The 5,920-nt window shown below is 37.6% G+C and overlaps 1 long non-coding RNA gene across 1 annotated transcript; it reads right to left on the bottom strand.

Moving 5' to 3' along the window:
- Positions 1 to 1,183: 1,183 nt before the first annotated feature.
- LOC147482154 (uncharacterized) lies at positions 1,184 to 2,461 on the bottom strand. The gene is made up of 3 exons (XR_015205631.1): positions 2,228 to 2,461; positions 1,780 to 2,113; positions 1,184 to 1,664 (listed from the first exon to the last, which is right to left on the bottom strand). It is a non-coding gene; the product is annotated as an uncharacterized LOC147482154 (long non-coding RNA).
- Between the last annotated feature and the right edge of the window lie 3,459 nt (positions 2,462 to 5,920).

Genomic DNA, 5,920 nt, shown 5'->3' with positions numbered 1-5,920 from the left:
CTATGACGAATTCACTCATTCTAATCGGTACCGTTGAAGGGGATTTGGTTAAAAGAGCTTTAGCGGCTTTGATTCGACCTTCATCACATCATCAAAGAAGAAGAGCAACTTTTCAACCAGGAGTTGAAACTACGAATGACAGGGAGGATTTGGAAAGAACAGTAGTTGAGTCATCCTCATGTTGTCTTGGAAGTAAAGTTCTTTTAGATGTAATTTGTCTACTTTTCATGTATTTTTTTTCAAGTGCTAGAAGGCAAACTCTCTTTTCTTGAGCTTGCAAAATATACATGAGCGAGAACTGAGAAGACATTATATTTACTAGGGAGGAGTTAATGTTTGATGACATTTTTTGATGTACTTTCTAGTGTTACTTGTGGCCTTTCCACGTTAAACCAATACTTTTCATTCATGAACTAATACGATTACAGTAAGCACACAAGCCAAACCAGGTTACAAGGAACAAATAACATAACTTGAAAACAGCCAACTTGAAGAGTTGTCTTGAAGCTATATAATAGAGCTTTGAACCTTTTCGGAGTCAAAGGTTATATAGAGTTTGTATGTTTTGATATTCTCTTCATGAGATTTGGCTTGGTGAGTTAGGTCTTGGGGACATCTTTTGCAATGTAGAGAAACATGTCTCTGGCTTATGTGGATAATTAATTGGTAGTTACTTTTACAGTTATCATAACGAAATGGTATTTCAATTTGTTAATTCTCATGATTAATTTATGGGATGCTAATTAGTCTTGGCGATTGGGTTGAACTGCTAATTAGTTTTGCAATTAGGTTCCTAGAACAGGTTAAGCAGGTAGAATTCCGCAATTCAAATAATAAATGCATGTTTCCACATTCTGGAGAATTTTCTGTTACAGCACTTGAGGCAAATTTGGAGAACATTCAATCTGAACTTCTGAAGGACTTGAGACCCCTTGGAGAAATGAGACCTCTTTGAGCTGCGACTTTGTCATAAAGTGGCAGTTCGCTAATGTCTTGCAAAGACCATGATAAGAGCATTGAGCTAAAATTTAGAGTGAAAAATAACATATAAGAATTCATTGGAAAATGATGTCTTCTAGACCAGCAGATATCTATCTTATACCATATGGCTTCACAAAGAAGTAGTTTACATATCAGAGATCTAGCTCTCTCGAGTGATATTTAAATGAAATAGCACAAGACAAAATCAAACCTTTTCTTCTTATTGATATATTTTAAGGATAAAACTTTACTCAACCACTCCAATCAGCCATGGAGGTGAAGACCCAAACAGAATATTACACACATCGTGCTTTGTAAGCATTCCATCCTTGAAGACGGTACTCTCGAGCAGTCTCAACTGGGTTAGTGGCCTTTATGATCCCCCGACCAACAATTATGATGTCACTGCCTCTATCTTTGATAACCTGAAGAGAACATTGAACCGACACCCGCAAGTCATTTGACTAGGCATCGACATCGACAAAGAAAATTTGGACATGGAGTGATTTCACAAATCTCATTTGCTTCGCTCATCATTAGTTTTTTCCCTTTAGATTATACGCCATAAATGTACAATGTCGAAGTTACCAACAGAGCTCATTTCTGCCAGAAAGAAACTGTGCAAAGTTACCAGCATAGCTCATTTCTGCAAGCAGAAGCAAACCCCTACCACGAGGCAACCCCTACATAGTACCAAAAGTTATAAACAAGACATACAATGTGCATATCAAGAGGCTGCATAAATAAAATGGCACTATCACAGATTTAACACAATACAATTAATTTTCAAATTTATACCTTCAGTTTTAGACCATCCACAATGCGAGGTCCAGATATAATATGTGCATTCACTATGTCAGCCCAATCCAATATGCGGAAGATGCCTCTGCAAGCAGCTAACAACGTCAAGTAAAAAATAAAAGTATCAAGCATCTAACTCCTTCAAAAAAGAATCGTAGATACAAGCCTAACAACTAGATAATACGCAAGTATGTCTATTTATAAAAAAAATAATCTTTTCTGCCACAGATTCTACTTGGAAAAGTGTCCTTTCATCTTTGATCTCCTCTTTTGTTCATCTCTTCATCTTCAATTGCTTGGACTTGGTAGATGTATCTCCGGCTTGGGAAAACTGGGAGAACATAAAAGATTTAGGGTTTGAAGAAATAATACAAACGAACCTATTTCTTCTATATCATAAAGATTAAATCTGGTTGAAAAGCTGGTTGAAATAATACAAACAAACCTGGTTGAAAAGCTGCTCTTCTTCTTTGATGATGTGATGAAGGTCTAATCAAAGTGGCTAAAGCTCTTTTAACCAAATCCCTTCAACAGTATCGATTCGAACGAGTGAATTCGTCATAGCAGATCTTCTAGCATTAAACGAAAAATGAAGGAGATCTGAGGAGATTGAAACGAATATGAGTATGTGACTAAGAAAATGTAATTATTCTTTTGCTGGGATTTTAGTGTTGAAACTGAAATCTTTATTGGGATTCTTTTCTACTTTCTGTCAACTCTCTGTCTCTGAAAAAAAAGAAGTTGAAGAGAATAGGAGAGAGGGAGCGAGTGAGAGAGTTTTGAGAAAACCTTCGCGAGATTATATTTTGAAATTTCGGTTTTTAACTAAAGTCCGTAAATGGACATCTGTCTAGGAATGGGGATATATATATATATATATATATATATATATATATATATATATATAGGGAGGGATCAATATACTATGGTTTTCATACTATGGCCCACAACTTCACCCATAAGATGAACTAGAACCTAATATTTTGTGGATATGTCCAACAAACCTTGAAGATCACCTCCACAAAAGTTTAGCTCATTTGATGATGTTTAACAATGTCAAAAGATATGACATTTGGTGCTCAAGATCACCGCTACTCGAAGACACTGAAGCAAAGGCAGAATGGGATTTTCCGCTAGATGCTAAGGTTAGTGTTATCATTTCTAATGGGGAATGGACTGATGCAGTCAATCAGATACAGTCTCAAACCTTAAAGGCGGTGATTCAAGAGGTGGACATCAACAAACATCTCGCACAAGACCGGATAGTGTGGACACCGTGATTCGAAAGTGGGCAATTCACCCTCACAGTCGCGTGCGTGCGGTATTTGTCACCGAGAAGGGAAAGAAGAGATGGCATAAGTTGGTTTGGGGTAAGTGGGTGTTGCCTAGACACTCTTTCTCTACATGGCAGCTGTTCTCTGAAAGTCTTCCCACTCAGGACAGACTCGTGCAAAGGAAAATTCTCCAAACTTCAGCTTGCTGCCTATGCAACAATAGCCGAGAATTCTCAGGGCATTTGTTCTTTGAATGTGTATACTCCAAGGAAGTCCTAGCTAGAGTCAAGCGACTGCTTGACATCAGCACTGATAACCGCACAACAAATAGGGAGTGGTCGTCTATCCTTCGCATATGCAAAATGGAAGACCTGGGGGAGATCTACAAGGTTTTTTTTTTTCTGTGCAGCAGTGGCATATCTATGGAAGGAAAGGAACGATCGAAGATTTCAGCATGTTTCCAAGACATCGCAAAACCTTTATGAGAAGATGGTGCGAGACACAAGGAACTACCTGCAAGTTTTAAGACCAGTAGTCAAGGATACGACAAGAGTTAGGAATCTGTTTCAGAGACTTAACATCGACCCCAAATAAATGATGCAAAGGCAAGTAGAATGTGTGTGGAGGGTTCCAAATGACAGGCGAGTGAAAGCCAATACCGATGGAGCAGTGAGCAGTAAGGGAGTAGGACATGGCGGAGTTATCAGAGACAAAGAGGGTCGTGTTAGCGGGGTTGATGGCAAAGTGGAGGCTTGGCGTCTGTGCTGTTTCAGGAAATCAAAGCTATCAACATATGCCTACAAAGATGTATAGCAGAAGGCTATAAGGAAGTGGAGGTCAAGTCGGACTCTCTGCGAGCTGTGAATGCAATCAACAAGTTGGAGAAACCTCCTTGGTTCTACATGGACATGATTAAAGCTATAGATATGAAACGATCGGAGTTCACTTTTATATCCTTCTCGCATGTTTATAGAGAAGTGAACCGAGCAGCGGACTATTTAGCTTCACATCATGATGCATCTAATTTTGTTGTACAATTTGTCCCTCAACTAGATCATAGACTGCAATGTATTGTAAATGATGATGTAAGTGGACAAATATATGTACGAAATAGTTGAATCAATACAGGTGGGGGTCTGCCTAACCCTAGCTTAATTTAAAAAAAAAAACAATGTCAAAAGATAATTGCAAAATCGAAAAATATGGGCTGTTAAAAAAAATTTAAAGTTGTCAACAATTTTTAAATAGGTTAGAGATTTCCAAATGAGCCGAATTTTTGTGGAAAATCTATCCATAGTTAGGAGATCATATCCACAAAAATATTAGCTTTTAACTCATCTTGTAAAGGGGCGTGGTATAAACCATGGTAAACGGATCCCTCCCTATATATATATATATATATATAGCACCCGGTTCGGTTTGGTTTATATCGGTTAACCGAACCCCCAAACTGAAAACTAGACCTAACCAGTTGGTTTTATCTTTTGAGAACCAAAAGCTGAACCGAAGAAGTTAAAAACTGCTAATTTCACCCAGTTTGGTTCGGCTTTTTGGTTTCTCGATTTTTTTTTAACAGCCCTAGATACGAGCATTAAAGTGGATAAATACGAGATGAGAGTGTCCTGAGGGCTACATGTAGGCATTTAGCCATAGTTTGGGATTTCGGAGAAAATCTGGAAAACCGAAATTGACAATATTTCGACCCATGTCATATTTTGATTTCGACTAATTTCAAAATCATCAATATTTCAACCCCATGTTTTTTCCGTTTTTTTTTTAAAAATATCCAGGGAATTTTGACATTCCGTTCAGAATTGTGAACACTTCATTTAGCACAAAACCACATCTCCCCTTTTCACCAGGGTTATCAGCATAAAGTGTAAAGTTTACACCCAGCGCCAAAAACCTCCTTCTAATGGGGGTTGTATACCGTAGTTAATTAATAGATGGGGTGGGGAATTCCCCATCCAGTTGTTAGTAGGGATGTGCATAAAACCAGCCGAATAGACAAACCCGATCGAACCGAACCGATCAGTTTTAGGTCAGTTATGCTTATCAGTCAGTTCGGTTTGGTTCGGTTAAGTATTTGTGAAATCTGATAGGGTTGGTTCGACCGTCGGTTTAGTCCCAAATCAGACCCGCCATATATAATATATATTAAAAATATATATATTTAATTGATTTAATTTAAAAATATGTGAAAACTGGCCGGTTCGAGTTGGTTAATATCGGTTAAACTATAACCCAATCGGTTCGGTTCGGTTCGGGTATCAGTTCCAGAAAAGCATAAACCGATAGGATCGGTTCGGTCGTAGGTTTAGCCCCAAACCCGACCCGAACCTACCCATGCACACCCCTAGCTGTTAGATAATAAACTAGCTTTTGAACCCGTCCTACAAATGGGTGTTGTTATATTAAATTACTAGGTATTACCCGTGCCGGTTGGTTACGAGGTGCTTATATTTAAACAAATAAAACGAAACCTATTATTGACAAATACAAACGAAATCTTGGATTTCAAACTCAACGTATCAAATCAACCATGTGAAAAGGAACAAATGCAGAAACCTATCGTATGTAAGTTGAACGACTAAAATGGAACCAATTGTTACAACTACAAACAATAAAGAACCTGAAAGCAAAAATGAAATAATTCAACAACATTCAAAAAATCCAACATTCATATATGCTAAACCTTCAGTAAGCTCTTGTAAACTACCAAATTCCATGAACATTCCTACATGCAACCCTTTTTTTTATTTATTTACTCTTGGACGTATTTACTATCCGTTTCTTGAAAAATGACATATTTACTCTTGATGTGGTAAGAATCAAAATATTCTATTAAAAGCACTTGAGGATTA

Source organism: Coptis chinensis, chromosome 8 (genome assembly GCF_015680905.1).
Source record: "Coptis chinensis isolate HL-2020 chromosome 8, ASM1568090v1, whole genome shotgun sequence".
Classification (NCBI taxonomy): Eukaryota; Viridiplantae; Streptophyta; class Magnoliopsida; order Ranunculales; family Ranunculaceae; genus Coptis; species Coptis chinensis.
The sequence above is the reverse complement of the archived record's forward strand: the minus strand, read 5'-3'. Positions and strand labels throughout refer to the sequence as shown.